Below are 16,540 nucleotides of genomic sequence, written 5' to 3' on the forward strand. Positions count from 1 at the left end.
GAGGAAGGAGGACAGAAGAGCCTGGAGGAAGGAGGACAGAAGAGTCTGGAGGAAGGAGGACAGAAGAGCCTGGAGGAAGGAGGACAGAAGAGCCTGGAGGAAGGGGGACAGAAGAGCCTGGAGGAAGGGGGACAGAAGAGTCTGGAGGAAGGAGGACAGAAGAGCCTGGAGGAAGGAGGACAGAAGAGCCTGGAGGGAGGAGGACAGAAGAGCCTGGAGGGAGGAGGACAGAAGAGTCTGGAGGGAGGAGGACAGAAGAGTCTGGAGGGAGGAGGACAGAAGAGTCTGGAGGAAGGAGGACAGAAGAGCCTGGAGGAAGGAGGACAGAAGAGCCTGGAGGAAGGAGGACAGAAGAGCCTGGAGGAAGGAGGACAGAAGAGCCTGGAGAAGGAGGACAGAAGAGCCTGGAGGGAGGAGGACAGAAGAGCCTGGAGGGAGGAGGACAGAAGAGCCTGGAGGAAGGGGGACAGAAGAGCCTGGAGGAAGGGGGACAGAAGAGCCTGGAGGGAGGAGGACAGAAGAGTCTGGAGGAAGGAGGACAGAAGAGCCTGGAGGAAGGAGGACAGAAGAGCCTGGAGGAAGGAGGACAGAAGAGCCTGGAGGAAGGAGGACAGAAGAGCCTGGAGGAAGGAGGACAGAAGAGCCTGGAGGAAGGAGGACAGAAGAGCCTGGAGGAAGGAGGACAGAAGAGCCTGGAGGAAGGAGGACAGAAGAGCCTGGAGGAAGGAGGACAGAAGAGCCTGGAGGAAGGAGGACAGAAGAGCCTGGAGGAAGGAGGACAGAAGAGCCTGGAGGAAGGAGGACAGAAGAGCCTGGAGGAAGGAGGACAGAAGAGCCTGGAGGAAGGAGGACAGAAGAGCCTGGAGGAAGGAGGACAGAAGAGCCTGGAGGAAGGAGGACAGAAGAGCCTGGAGGAAGGAGGACAGAAGAGCCTGGAGGAAGGAGGACAGAAGAGCCTGGAGGAAGGAGGACAGAAGAGCCTGGAGGAAGGGGGACAGAAGAGCCTGGAGGAAGGGGGACAGAAGAGTCTGGAGGAAGGAGGACAGAAGAGCCTGGAGGAAGGAGGACAGAAGAGCCTGGAGGAAGGAGGACAGAAGAGCCTGGAGGAAGGAGGACAGAAGAGTCTGGAGGAAGGAGGACAGAAGAGTCTGGAGGAAGGAGGACAGAAGAGCCTGGAGGAAGGAGGACAGAAGAGCCTGGAGGAAGGGGGACAGAAGAGTCTGGAGGAAGGAGGACAGAAGAGCCTGGAGGAAGGAGGACAGAAGAGCCTGGAGGAAGGAGGACAGAAGAGCCTGGAGGGAGGAGGACAGAAGAGTCTGGAGGAAGGAGGACAGAAGAGTCTGGAGGAAGGAGGACAGAAGAGCCTGGAGGAAGGAGGACAGAAGAGCCTGGAGGGAGGAGGACAGAAGAGTCTGGAGGAAGGAGGACAGAAGAGTCTGGAGGAAGGAGGACAGAAGAGTCTGGAGGAAGGAGGACAGAAGAGCCTAGAGGAAGGAGGACAGAAGAGCCTGGAGGAAGGAGGACAGAAGAGCCTGGAGGGAGGAGGACAGAAGAGCCTGGAGGAAGGAGGACAGAAGAGTCTGGAGGAAGGAGGACAGAAGAGTCTGGAGGAAGGAGGACAGAAGAGCCTGGAGGAAGGAGGACAGAAGAGCCTGGAGGGAGGAGGACAGAAGAGCCTGGAGAAGGAGGACAGAAGAGTCTGGAGGAAGGAGGACAGAAGAGCCTGGAGGAAGGAGGACAGAAGAGCCTGGAGGAAGGAGGACAGAAGAGCCTGGAGGAAGGAGGACAGAAGAGCCTGGAGAAGGAGGACAGAAGAGTCTGGAGGAAGGGGGACAGAAGAGCCTGGAGGAAGGGGGACAGAAGAGTCTGGAGGAAGGAGGACAGAAGAGCCTGGAGGAAGGAGGACAGAAGAGCCTGGAGGAAGGAGGACAGAAGAGCCTGGAGGAAGGAGGACAGAAGAGCCTGGAGAAGGAGGACAGAAGAGTCTGGAGGAAGGAGGACAGAAGAGCCTGGAGAAGGAGGACAGAAGAGTCTGGAGGAAGGAGGACAGAAGAGCCTGGAGAAGGAGGACAGAAGAGTCTGGAGGAAGGAGGACAGAGAAGCCTGGAGGAAGGAGGACAGAAGAGTCTGGAGGAAGGAGGACAGAAGAGCCTGGAGAAAGGAGGACAGAAGAGTCTGGAGGAAGGAGGACAGAAGAGCCTGGAGGAAGGAGGACAGAAGAGCCTGGAGGAAGGAGGACAGAAGAGCCTGGAGAAGGAGGACAGAAGAGTCTGGAGGAGGATGAATACTACTTTGCATGGGCACATAGCTCCATTCTCTGGACCCTCAGGAGACCCGACTGGTGCGGTCACTGTGGAGGCCACAAATGTTGCTCACTGGATGTTCTGTAACATGCTTCATGAATCCAGCAGAGGGCCACGTGCGGGGATCACGTCCTGCTGAGACCAGGGATCCTCCCTGTGATCTGTGATCCTCAGCCATTCTGTACACTGCTGAGGTAAAGTGAAAGCAGCTGACTGCGCACTGAGGTAACATGAAAGCTGAGCTCTGGTTGGTCACTGAGGTAACATGAACGCTCTGGTTGGTCGATGAGCTGAGCTCTGGTTGCTATGGGTAAGGAAGACAGTGTTCCTGTAGAATGTATTGAGAAGGCCTCCCATGGTGAATGCGGATTCATGTCTTCATGTCTGAACAGCGTCCTACCAGGAAGATGCCGGTTTGTGCAGATCTACAGTAGGTAATATCATATAATCTCATGAATTACTGTAATAGTCACTTTTTGATGATATTGTGATTTCCTGAGCTGTGTGCTGATGGGGGATTACTGTGTGTATGCTATTGTGTCATGTGCCTCGTTATATACCATCACTATGAGGAGCGGTAACGCTGAGGGTGGGCGGCCATATTGGCAGTAGATATACTTTGTCTATGAGTAAGAACCTTCGGCTGTGAAACGCGTCAGTGTATTTTTAACCTACTGGATGTCCTGACCACGTGGATAGGCTTTTTAACCTACTGGATGTCCTGACCACGTGGATAGGCTTTTTATCCTACTGGATGTCCTGATCACGTGGATAGGCTTTTTACCTACTGGATGTCCTGGTCACGTGGATAGGCTTTTTAACCTACTGGATGTCCTGACCACGTGGATAGGCTTTTTAACCTACTGGATGTCCTGACCACGTGGATAGGCTTTTTATCCTACTGGATGTCCTGATCACGTGGATAGGCTTTTTACCTACTGGATGTCCTGGTCACGTGGATAGGCTTTTTAATCTACTGGATGTCCTGATCACGTGGATAGGCTTTTTAACCTACTGGATGTCCTGGTCACGTGGATAGGCTTTTTAACCTACTGGATGTCCTGATCACGTGGATAGGCTTTCTAACCTACTGGATGTCCTGATCACGTGGATAGGCTTTTTAACCTACTGGATGTCCTGATCACGTGGATAGGCTTTTTAATCTACTGGATGTCCTGATCACGTGGATAGGCTTTCTAACCTACTGGATGTCCTGATCACGTGGATAGGCTTTTTAATCTACTGGATGTCCTGATCACGTGGATAGGCTTTTTAATCTACTGGATGTCCTGACCACGTGGATAGGCTTTTTAATCTACTGGATGTCCTGACCACGTGGATAGGCTTTTTAATCTACTGGATGTCCTGATCACGTGGATAGGCTTTTTAATCTACTGGATGTCCTGATCACGTGGATAGGCTTTTTAACCTACTGGATGTCCTGATCACATGGATAGGCTTTTTAACCTACTGGATGTCCTGATCACGTGGATAGGCTTTTTAACCTACTGGATGTCCTGAACGCGTAGATAGGCTTTTTAACCTACTGGATGTCCTGATCACGTGGATAGGCTTTTTAACCTACTGGATGTCCTGAACGCGTGGATAGGCTTTTTAACCTACTGGATGTCCTGAACGCGTGGATAGGCTTTTTAACCTACTGGATGTCCTGATCACGTGGATAGGCTTTTTAACCTACTGGATGTCCTGAACGCGTGGATAGGCTTTTTAACCTACTGGATGTCCTGAACGCGTGGATAGGCTTTTTAACCTACTGGATGTCCTGATCACGTGGATAGGCTTTTTAACCTACTGGATGTCCTGATCACGTGGATAGGCTTTTTAACCTACTGGATGTCCTGATCACGTGGATAGGCTTTTTAACCTACTGGATGTCCTGATCACGTGGATAGGCTTTTTAACCTACTGGATGTCCTGATCACGTGGATAGGCTTTTTAACCTACTGGCTGTCCTGAACGCGTGGATAGGCTTTTTAATCTACTGGATGTCCTGATCACGTGGATAGGCTTTTTAACCTACTGGATGTCCTGATCGCGTGGATAGGCTTTTTAACCTACTGGATGTCCTGAACGCGTGGATAGGCTTTTTAACCTACTGGATGTCCTGAACGCGTGGATAGGCTTTTTAACCTACTGGATGTCCTGAACGCGTGGATAGGCTTTTTAACCTACTGGATGTCCTGAACGCGTGGATAGGCTTTTTAACCTACTGGATGTCCTGAACGCGTGGATAGGCTTTTTAACCTACTGGATGTCTTGATCACGTGGATAGGCTTTTTAACCTACTGGATGTCCTGATCACGTGGATAAGCTTTTTAACCTACTGGATGTCCTGATCACGTGGATAGGCTTTTTAACCTACTGGATGTCCTGACCACGTGGATAGGCTTTTTAACCTACTGGATGTCCTGACCACGTGGATAGGCTTTTTAACCTACTGGATGTCCTGACCACTTGGATAGGCTTTTTAACCTACTGGATGTCCTGACCACGTGGATAGGCTTTTTGACCTACTGATGTCCTGATCACGTGGATAGGCTTTTTAACCTACTGGATGTCCTGATCACGAGGATAGGCTTTTTAACCTACTGGATGTCCTGATCACGTGGATAGGCTTTTTAACCTACTGGATGTCCTGTCCATGTGAAATTAAGGCTGGTTTTCTGAAGACGAGTTGCTGGAACCCCATTCACTTTAGCAGGACGGGATAGAGAACGGTCCAGGTGGGATGGAGGTTGTGAGAATGTCTCACCTTCCGGAAATCTTATACCAGGTGACGTCCTACACTGGAAAGGGCGAGGGGCAGTCCGAACAGAGCCGCCTATGGGCAGGAATGTCGGGCGTGGATGATAACACCTGAGTCAGGTGAGAGGGGGGTAAGTCCAGCCCCATCTCCTCTACTATCACAGGAGAAACGAAACTAAAGAGGGAGAGAAGCCTTCAGAGGAGAGGAGCAGCCACCCAGAGACCTGAGGACACTGACCGGTGAGTGCCACAGACTGTGCACCGACTCTGCAGTCACCCCACAGTGTACGCTGCAGCCTCATTCACCAGTCGGGGGCTAGAGGCCATTTATGGCTTCTGTCCACGTTTACCAGTTGTTGCAATGGGTCCCAGTGGTGGATAGTTGCCGGGACACCCATCCTGACGTGGTCTATCACACGTATATGGCTGCATCGGAGCTGCATACACTACACAGCAGCTGATTTACACCAACAGCACTGCATTTTCACTGTAAATATGAAGCAGTTGATGAAATGTCCATAAAGGTGTCATCGTCCCCCCCGAACCGCCCCCCTCCGCTGCCGCACGCACAAAATAGCAGACTATATTATGTAGGGAATAAGTGACATCACAGAGACAATGCTTAGAAAAGACTCAAAAATAAACCGAAGAAACTGCACCCCACAAGGACTAATTCACTGTACCCCACCACTCGTGCAAAAGGACAATACTCTGCAATATATTGTCTAAATAACGAAAATGTATCATGGATACAGTATATGGAGGCTCAGTGGTCAGCACTATACTGTATATATAGAGCAGCACTGGAGCTCAGTGCGTAGCACTGTACTATATATGACAGCACAGTGGCTCAGTGGTTAGCACTGTACTATATAGAGAGCAGCACGGTGTCTCAGTGATCAGCACTGTATTATATGTATAGAGCAGCACGAGAGCTCAGTGGTCAGCACTATACTATATATAAGGCAGTACAGTGGCTCATTGGTTAGCACTATACCAGGGGCGTAACGACCGTGGTCGCAGAGGCCACCATCGCGACCGGGTCCTGCAGGTTAGGGGCCTGGCACCCGCCCTGCAAATCAGCAGCCAGCTCCTCTCCAGCTTTCCTCCATGCTTCATCATTCAACCCCTGTGTCTGCGCTCAACATTTGACGTCACTTCTGTACGACTGCTGCGCTGAGACTGCAGAGCACAGGATGGGAGGACGCTCTGACCGGAGCAGCAGGGCAACAAGGAGAGGTGAGGACGGCGCATCGGGGGGAATGAGGAGAGGTGAGGATGGAGCAGCAAGGGAATGATGAGAGGTGAGGACAGCAGCGGGGGAACAAGGAGAGGTGAGGACGGCGCATCGGGGGAATGAGGAGAGGTGAGGACGGAGCAGCAAGGGAATGATGAGAGGTGAGGACAGCAGCGTGGGAACAAGGAGAGGTGAGGACGGAGCATCGGGGGAACGAGGAAAGGTGAGGACGGCGCATCAAGGGAACGAGGAAAGGTGAGGACAGAGCAGCGAGGGAACAAGAAGAGGTGAGGATGGAGCAGCGGGGGAACGAGGAGAGGTGAGGATGGAGCAGCAAGGGAATGATGAGAGGTGAGGACGGCGGTGGGGGAACAAGTCGAGGTGAGGACGGAGCATCGGGGGAACGAGGAAAGGTGAGGACGGAGCATCGGGGGAACGAGGAAAGGTGAGGACAGAGCATCGGGGGAACGAAGAGAGATGAGGACAGAGCAGCGAGGGAACAAGGAAAGGTGAGGATGGAGCAGCGGGGGAACGAGGAGAGGTGAGTATGGAGCAGCGGAGGAACAAGGTGAGGACGGAGCAGTGGGGGAACCGAGGAGAGGTGAGGAGGGAGCAGCGGGGGAACGAGGAGAGGTGAGGACAGAGCAGCGAGGGAACAAGGAGAGGTGAGGACGGAGCAGCGGGGGAACGAGAAGAGGTGAGGATGGAGCAGCGGGGGAACGAGAAGAGGTGATGACAGAGCAGCGGGGGAACGAGAAGAGGTGAGGATGGAGCAGCGGGGGAACGAGAAGAGGTGATGACAGAGCAGCGGGGGAACGAGAAGAGGTGAGAACGGAGCAGCGGTGGAACTGAGGAGAAGTGAGGATGGAGCAGCGGGGAAAAGAAAGGTGAGGACAGAGCAGCAGGGAATGAGGAGACGCGAGTACTTTTTATTTTTATTTTAAATCAGTGAGAACACAGTGGCCAGAGGTCTATGGGGCTGCATAATACATGGAGGTCTATGGGGCTGCATTATACATGGAGGTCTATGGGTCTGCATTATATGTGGAGGTCATGGGGCTGCATAATACAATATGAAGGACACCTTATACATGACCATAGAGGTGCATTATACATGGATTATAGGGGTTCATTATTCTTGGAGGTCTATGGAGCTGCATAATACAATATGAAGGATACCTTATACATGGTCTATAGAGGTTCATTATACATGGAGGACTAAGGTGTTACGAGGGGGACCCGGGGAAGCGTGCCAAGATGGGAAATGGACAGCTTCCGCCGGTCAAGGTCCACTGTGCGGTGTAAGGGACCGCCGCTATGGTGGGTGAAGAGTGAGCGGGTTGCTGCTAGCGATCGTCTGGAATGTCACAGACGATCTATGTACACCGATCTGCCCTAACCCGTGAGGGTTGTATGGCACAGATCTCACGTCTCGGTGTACCTGTTGCACGGGGAAGCACAGAGGTGCCCACGCACGTGTGCCAGTGGAAGTCACGAGAATATGGCACGAGGGTAGCACAGAGGTGCCCACGCACGTGTGCTTTCAATAACCAGGTGAGTCCAATGGAGACTTGAGGAGCTCACCTGGGACAGGAACACGGCCTGTTGAAGGGGATACTGCCGGAGCAGCAAGGCAGGAACACGGCCTGCAAACGAGGTACTGCCGGAGCAGCAAGGGCCAAGCCCACAAGAGACAGTAATGCCTGAGCAGTGGCGTGGCAGCACGCTGCCAGACATCCAAACATAGAAGGACGGTCGCGCGCCGCCATGATGGCAGGGGGAGCTTTTAAGGAGGTGCAGCTCCACCCGAGGGCGGGCGCGAGGCGGAGATGACGGACTTGACCCAATCAGCGTCCACAACGTCCCAGCCTGGCCAGTCAGGATTCACCACGTCACCAGCCTTGTCATCAAGCCGTGTGACGTCAGTGAGCGAATCAGGACCCACCACGCATTGCACATGCTCACCCTCCTGCCTCTGGGAAATAGAGGCGGGATCCTCGGTCTCACAATGTGCAGAGATAACGGGAGTCTCACTGCTTCCCTGAGCAGTAAACCTCTGCACATTGCGCAGCCTCGCAGACCTTCGGGGCCGCTGAGCAGGAGGAGCTGCGGCAGGCCAGGAATGGGAGACCGCTTCACTCCTTGTAACAGGAGAACTACTACCGTAGGTGTCACCCTTCTGCTGCCTCTCTGAGAAGGTATCTCCTGCACACTGCGCAGTCTGGCAGACCTTCGGCGCTGCTGAGCAGGAGTGCTCGTGGCAGGCAAGGAATGGGAGACTGCCTCAGGAGAGCCACGAGATGTAACACTAAGGGGCTGCATAATACAATATGAAAATCTATGGGGCTGCATTAGAATACATATAGGACTGTGGGGACTACATTTTATATGGACTATGCGAGTGCATTATAAAACATGGAGGACTATGGGGGTGCATTATAATATATGAAGGACTATGGCATGCAGGATACTATATGGAATACTATGGGGTGTATTATAATATATGAAGGACTATGGGGTGAATTGTAATACATGGAGGACTATGAGAGTTGTTTTATAATAATTGGAGGGCTACGAGGGCTACTTTATACATGGAGGACTATGGGGGTGCATTCTAATATATGAAGGGTTATGTGGGACCCTTTATACTATATAGAAGGCTATGCGAGGGCCATTATTGTCTTTGGAGAACTATATATGAGGAGGGACAAAGATACAAGCATGAGATGGGAAAGTTTTGTGCTGAGGGAAAAAGGCTCTTCCCTCAGCACCCAGCTTTCCCATGCTCTGCTATACATCTCTCAGCACCCAGCTTTCCCATGCTCTGCTGTACATCTCTCAGCACCCAGATTTCCCATGCTCTGCTATACATCTCTCAGCACCCAGCTTTCCCATGCTCTGCTATACATCTCTCAGTACCCAGCTTTCTCATGCTCTGCTATACATCTCTCAGCACCCAGATTTCCCATGCTCTGCTGTACATCTCTCAGCACCCAGCTTTCCCATGCTCTGCTATACATCTCTCAGCACCCAGCTTTCCCATGCTCTGCTATACATCTCTCAGCACCCAGCTTTCCCATGCTCTGCTGTGCATCTCTCAGCACCCAGCTTTCCCATGATCTGCTATACATCTCTCAGCACCCAGCTTTCTCATGCTCTGCTATACATCTCTCAGTACCCAGCTTTCCCATGCTCTGCTATACATCTCTCAGCACCCAGCTTTCCCATGCTCTGCTATACATCTCTCAGTACCCAGCTTCCCCATGCTCTGCTATACATCTCTCAGTACCCAGCTTTCCCATTATCTGCTATACATCTCTCAGCACCCAGCTTTCCCATTATCTGCTATACATCTCTCAGCACCCAGCTTTCCCATGCTCTGCTATACATCTCTCAGCACCCAGCTTTCCCATGATCTGCTATACATCTCTCAGCACCCAGCTTTCCCATGCTCTGCTATACATCTCTCAGTACCCAGCTTTCCCATGCTCTGCTATACATCTCTCAGCACCCAGCTTTCCCATGCTCTGCTATACATCTCTCAGCACCCAGCTTTCCCATGCTCTGCTATACATTTCTCAGCACCCAGCTTTCCCATGCTCTGCTGTACATCTCTCAGCACCCAGCTTTTCCATGCTCTGATATGGGAAAGCTGGGTGCTGAGGAAAAGATGTATAGCAGAGCATGGGAAAGCTGGGTGCTGAGGACAAGATGGATATCAGAACATAGAAAAGCTGGGTGCTGATAGAAAGAGGGATTTCAGATCATGGGAAACCTGGGTGTTGAGGGAACCAAGTGTCAGCGTCATTATCCCATACCCCGAGTGTCAGTGTACGTGGAGGGGGAGCCCAGGTACAAACTTTGCATCGGGGCCCATCAAACTCTAGTTACACCACTATGCTGTACTATATATAGAGCAGAAGGAGGTTCAGTGGTTAGTACACTACTTTATTTAGAGCAGCACAGTGACTCAGTGGTCAGCACTGTACTGTGTATATATATATATATATATAGCAGCACGGGAGCTCAGTGGTCTACTATACTATATATAGAGCAGCACGGTGGCTCAGTGGTCAGCACTGTACTGTATATACAAGTGCATCTCAATAAATTAGAGTATCAAAACGTTAGCACAGAGTAATGTAGAAGACAGGACGGGTCTAGGAGGAGGAGCACAGAGTAATGTAGAGGGCAGAGGACAGGTCTAGGAGGAGGAGCACAGAGTAATGTAGAGGGCAGAGGACAGGTCCAGGAGGAGGAGCACAGAGTAATGTAGAAGGCAGGGGACAGGTCTAGGAGGAGGAGCACAGAGTAATGTAGAAGGCAGAGGACAGGTCTAGGAGGAGGAGCACAGAGTAATGTAGAGGGCAGAGGACAGGTCTAGAAGGAGGAGCACAGAGTAATGTAGAAGGCAGAGGACAGGTCTAGGAGGAGGAGCACAGAGTAATGTAGAAGGCAGAGGACAGGTCCAGCAGGAGGAGGAGCACAGAGTAATGTAGAAGACAGAGGACAGGTCTAGGAGGAGGAGCACAGAGTAATGTAGAAGGCAGAGGACAGGTCTAGAAGGAGGAGCACAGAGTAATGTAGAAGGCAGAGGACAGGTCTAGGAGGAGGAGCACAGAGTAATGTAGAAGGCAGAGGACAGGTCTAGGAGGAGGAGCACAGAGTAATGTAGAGGGCAGAGGACAGGTCTAGAAGGAGGAGCACAGAGTAATGTAGAAGGCAGAGGACAGGTCTAGGAGGAGGAGCACAGAGTAATGTAGAAGGCAGAGGACAGGTCCAGCAGGAGGAGGAGCACAGAGTAATGTAGAAGACAGAGGACAGGTCTAGGAGGAGGAGCACAGAGTAATGTAGAAGGCAGAGGACAGGTCTAGAAGGAGGAGCACAGAGTAATGTAGAAGACAGAGGACAGGTCTAGGAGGAGGAGCACAGAGTAATGTAGAAGGCAGAGGACAGGTCTAGGAGGAGGAGCACAGAGTAATGTAGAAGGCAGAGGACAGGTCTAGGAGGAGGAGCACAGAGTAGTGTAGAAGACAGAGGACAGGTCTAGGAGGAGGAGCACAGAGTAATGTAGAGGGCAGAGGACAGGTCTAGGAGGAGGAGCACAGAGTAATGTAGAAGACAGAGGACAGGTCTAGGAGGAGGAGCACAGAGTAATGTAGAAGGCAGAGGACAGGACTAGGAGGAGGAGCACAGAGTAATGTAGAAGACAGAGGACAGGTCTAGGAGGAGGAGCACAGAGTAATGTAGAAGGCAGAGGACAGGTCTAGAAGGAGGAGCACAGAGTAATGTAGAAGACAGAGGATGGGTCTAGGAGGAGGAGCACAGAGTAATGTAGAAGGCAGAGGACAGGTCTAGGAGGAGGAGCACAGAGTAATGTAGAGGGCAGAGGACAGGTCTAGGAGGAGGAGCACAGAGTAATGTAGAAGGCAGAGGACAGGTCTAGGAGGAGGAGCACAGAGTAATGTAGAAGGCAGAGGACAGGACTAGGAGGAGGAGCACAGAGTAATGTAGAAGGCAGAGGACAGGTCTAGGAGGAGGAGCACAGAGTAATGTAGAAGGCAGAGGACAGGTCTAGGAGGAGGAGCACAGAGTAATGTAGAAGGCAGAGGACAGGTCTAGGAGGAGGAGCACAGAGTAATGTAGAAGGCAGAGGACAGGTCTAGGAGGAGGAGCACAGAGTAATGTAGAAGGCAGAGGACAGGTCTAGAAGGAGGAGCACAGAGTAATGTAGAAGGCAGAGGACAGGTCTAGAAGGAGTAGCACAGAGTAATGTAGAAGGCAGAGGACAGCTCTAGGAGGAGGAGCACAGAGTAATGTAGAAGGCAGAGGACAGGTCTAGAAGGAGGAGCACAGAGTAATGTAGAAGGTAGAGGACAGGTCTAGGAGGAGGAGCACAGAGTAATGTAGAAGGAAGAGGACAGGTCTAGGAGGAGGAGCACAGCGTAATATAGAAGGAAGAGGACAGGTCTAGGAGGAGGAGCACAGAGTAATGTAGAAGGAAGAGGACAGGTCTAGGAGGAGGAGCACAGAGTAATGTAGAAGGAAGAGGACAGGTCTAGGAGGAGGAGCACAGAGTAATGTAGAAGGAAGAGGACAGGTCTAGGAGGAGCAGCACAGAGTAATGTAGAAGGCAGAGGACAGGTCTAAGAGGAGGAGCACAGAGTAATGTAGAAGGCAGAGGACAGGTCTAAGAGGAGGAGCACAGAGTAATATAGAAGGCAGAGGACAGGTCTAGGAGGAGGAGGACAGAGTAATGTAGAAGGCAGAGGACAGGTCTAGAAGGAGGAGCACAGAGTAATGTAGAAGACAGAGGACAGGTCTAGGAGGAGGAGCACAGAGTAATGTAGAAGGCAGAGGACGGGTCTAGGAGGAGGAGCACAAAGTAATGTAGAAGGCAGAGGACAGGTCTAGGAGGAGGAGCACAGAGTAATGTAGAAGACAGAGGACAGGTCTAGGAGGAGGAGCACAGAGTAATGTAGAAGACAGAGGACAGGTCTAGGAGGAGGAGCACAGAGTAATGTAGAAGGCAGAGGACAGGTCTAGGAGGAGGAGCACAGAGTAATGTAGAAGGCAGAGGACAGGTCTAGGAGGAGGAGCACAGAGTAATGTAGAAGGCAGAGGACAGGTCTAGGAGGAGGAGCACAGAGTAATGTAGAAGGAAGAGGACAGGTCTAGGAGGAGGAGCACAGCGTAATGTAGAAGGCAGAGGACAGGTCTAGGAGGAGGAGCACAGAGCAATGTAGAAGGCAGAGGACAGGTCTAGGAGGAGGAGCACAGAGTAATGTAGAAGGAAGAGGACAGGTCTAGGAGGAGTAGCACAGAGTAATGTAGAAGGCAGAGGACAGGTCTAAGAGGAGGAGCACAGAGTAATGTAGAAGGCAGAGGACAGGTCTAGGAGGAGGAGCACAGAGTAATGTAGAAGGCAGAGGACAGGTCTAGGAGGAGTAGCACAGAGTAATGTAGAAGGCAGAGGACAGGTCTAAGAGGAGGAGCACAGAGTAATATAGAAGGCAGAGGACAGGTCTAGGAGGAGTAGCACAGAGTAATGTAGAAGGCAGAGGACAGGTCTAAGAGGAGGAGCACAGAGTAATATAGAAGGCAGAGGACAGGTCTAGGAGGAGGAGGACAGAATAATGTAGAAGGCAGAGGACAGGTCTAAGAGGAGGAGCACAGAGTAATATAGAAGGCAGAGGACAGGTCTAGGAGGAGTAGCACAGAGTAATGTAGAAGGCAGAGGACAGGTCTAAGAGGAGGAGCACAGAGTAATGTAGAAGGAAGAGGACAGGTCTAGGAGGAGTAGCACAGAGTAATGTAGAAGGCAGAGGACAGGTCTAAGAGGAGGAGCACAGAGTAATATAGAAGGCAGAGGACAGGTCTAGGAGGAGGAGGACAGAGTAATGTAGAAGGCAGAGGACAGGTCTAGAAGGAGGAGCACAGAGTAATGTAGAAGGCAGAGGACAGGTCTAGGAGGAGGAGCACAGAGTAATGTAGAAGGCAGAGGACGGGTCTAGGAGGAGGAGCACAAAGTAATGTAGAAGGCAGAGGACAGGTCTAGGAGGAGGAGCACAGAGTAATGTAGAAGACAGAGGACAGGTCTAGGAGGAGGAGCACAGAGTAATGTAGAAGGCAGAGGACAGGTCTAGGAGGAGGAGCACAGAGTAATGTAGAAGGCAGAGGACAGGTCTAGGAGGAGGAGCACAGAGTAATGTAGAAGGCAGAGGACAGGTCTAGGAGGAGGAGCACAGAGTAATGTAGAAGGAAGAGGACAGGTCTAGGAGGAGGAGCACAGCGTAATGTAGAAGGCAGAGGACAGGTCTAGGAGGAGGAGCACAGAGCAATGTAGAAGGCAGAGGACAGGTCTAGGAGGAGGAGCACAGAGTAATGTAGAAGGAAGAGGACAGGTCTAGGAGGAGTAGCACAGAGTAATGTAGAAGGCAGAGGACAGGTCTAAGAGGAGGAGCACAGAGTAATGTAGAAGACAGAGGACAGGTCTAGGAGGAGGAGCACAGAGTAATGTAGAAGGCAGAGGACAGGTCTAGGAGGAGGAGCACAGAGTAATGTAGAAGGCAGAAGACAGGTCTAGGAGGAGGAGCACAGAGTAATGTAGAAGGCAGAGGACAGGTCTAGGAGGAGGAGCACAGAGTAATGTAGAAGGAAGAGGACAGGTCTAGGAGGAGGAGCACAGCGTAATGTAGAAGGCAGAGGACAGGTCTAGGAGGAGGAGCACAGAGCAATGTAGAAGGCAGAGGACAGGTCTAGGAGGAGGAGCACAGAGTAATGTAGAAGGAAGAGGACAGGTCTAGGAGGAGTAGCACAGAGTAATGTAGAAGGCAGAGGACAGGTCTAAGAGGAGGAGCACAGAGTAATGTAGAAGGCAGAGGACAGGTCTAGGAGGAGGAGCACAGAGTAATGTAGAAGGAAGAGGACAGGTCTAGGAGGAGTAGCACAGAGTAATGTAGAAGGCAGAGGACAGGTCTAAGAGGAGGAGCACAGAGTAATGTAGAAGGCAGAGGACAGGTCTAGGAGGAGGAGCACAGAGTAATGTAGAAGGAAGAGGACAGGTCTAGGAGGAGGAGCACAGAGTAATGTAGAAGGCAGAGGACAGGTCTAAGAGGAGGAGCACAGAGTAATGTAGAAGGCAGAGGACAGGTCTAGGAGGAGGAGCACAGAGTAATGTAGAAGGAAGAGGACAGGTCTAGGAGGAGTAGCACAGAGTAATGTAGAAGGCAGAGGACAGGTCTAAGAGGAGGAGCACAGAGTAATGTAGAAGGCAGAGGACAGGTCTAGGAGGAGGAGCACAGAGTAATGTAGAAGGCAGAAGACAGGTCTAGGAGGAGGAGCACAGAGTAATGTAGAAGGCAGAGGACAGGTCTAGGAGGAGGAGCACAGAGTAATGTAGAAGGAAGAGGACAGGTCTAGGAGGAGTAGCACAGAGTAATGTAGAAGGCAGAGGACAGGTCTAAGAGGAGGAGCACAGAGTAATGTAGAAGGCAGAGGACAGGTCTAGGAGGAGGAGCACAGAGTAATGTAGAAGGAAGAGGACAGGTCTAGGAGGAGTAGCACAGAGTAATATAGAAGGCAGAGGACAGGTCTAGGAGGAGGAGGACAGAGTAATGTAGAAGGCAGAGGACAGGTCTAGGAGGAGGAGCATAGAGTAATGTAGAAGGCAGAGGACCGGTCTAGGAGGAGGAGGACAGAGTAATGTAGAAGGCAGAGGACAGGTCTAGAAGGAGGAGCACAGAGTAATGTAGAAGGCAGAGGACAGGTCTAGGAGGAGGAGCACAGAGTAATGTAGAAGGCAGAGGACAGGTCTAGAAGGAGGAGGACAGAGTAATGTAGAAGGCAGAGGACAGGTCTAGAAGGAGGAGCACAGAGTAATGTAGAAGGCAGAGGACAGGTCTAAGAGGAGGAGCACAGAGTAATGTAGAAGGCAGAGGACAGGTCTAGGAGGAGGAGCACAGAGTAATGTAGAAGGCAGAGGACAGGTCTAGAAGGAGGAGGACAGAGTAATGTAGAAGGCAGAGGACAGGTCTAGAAGGAGGAGCACAGAGTAATGTAGAAGGCAGAGGACAGGTCTAGGAGGAGGAGCACAGAGTAATGTAGAAGGAAGAGGACAGGTCTAGGAGGAGGAGCACAAAGTAATGTAGAAGGTAGAGGACAGGTCTAGGAGGAGGAGCACAGAGTAATGTAGAAGACAGAGGACAGGTCTAGGAGGAGGAGCACAAAGTAATGTAGAAGGTAGAGGACAGGTCTAGGAGGAGGAGCACAGAGTAATGTAGAAGACAGAGGACAGGTCTAGGAGGAGGAGCACAGAGTAATGTAGAAGGCAGAGGACAGCTCTAGGAGGAGGAGCACAGAGTAATGTAGAAGGCAGAGGACAGGTCTAGGAGGAGGAGCACAGAGTAATGTAGAAGGCAGAGGATTGGTCTAGGAGGAGGAGCACAGAGTAATGTAGAAGGAAGAGGACAGGTCTAGGAGGAGGAGCACAGCGTAATGTAGAAGGCAGAGGACAGGTCTAGGAGGAGGAGCACAGAGCAATGTAGAAGGCAGAGGACAGGTCTAGGAGGAGGAGCACAGAGTAATGTAGAAGGAAGAGGACAGGTCTAGGAGGAGTAGCACAGAGTAATGTAGAAGGCAGAGGACAGGTCTAAGAGGAGGAGCACAGAGTAATGTAGAAGGCAGAGGACAGGTCTAGGAGGAGGAGCACAGAGTAATGTAGAAGGCAGAGGAC

This window comes from Anomaloglossus baeobatrachus, chromosome 5 (genome assembly GCF_048569485.1).
Source record: "Anomaloglossus baeobatrachus isolate aAnoBae1 chromosome 5, aAnoBae1.hap1, whole genome shotgun sequence".
Classification (NCBI taxonomy): Eukaryota; Metazoa; Chordata; class Amphibia; order Anura; family Aromobatidae; genus Anomaloglossus; species Anomaloglossus baeobatrachus.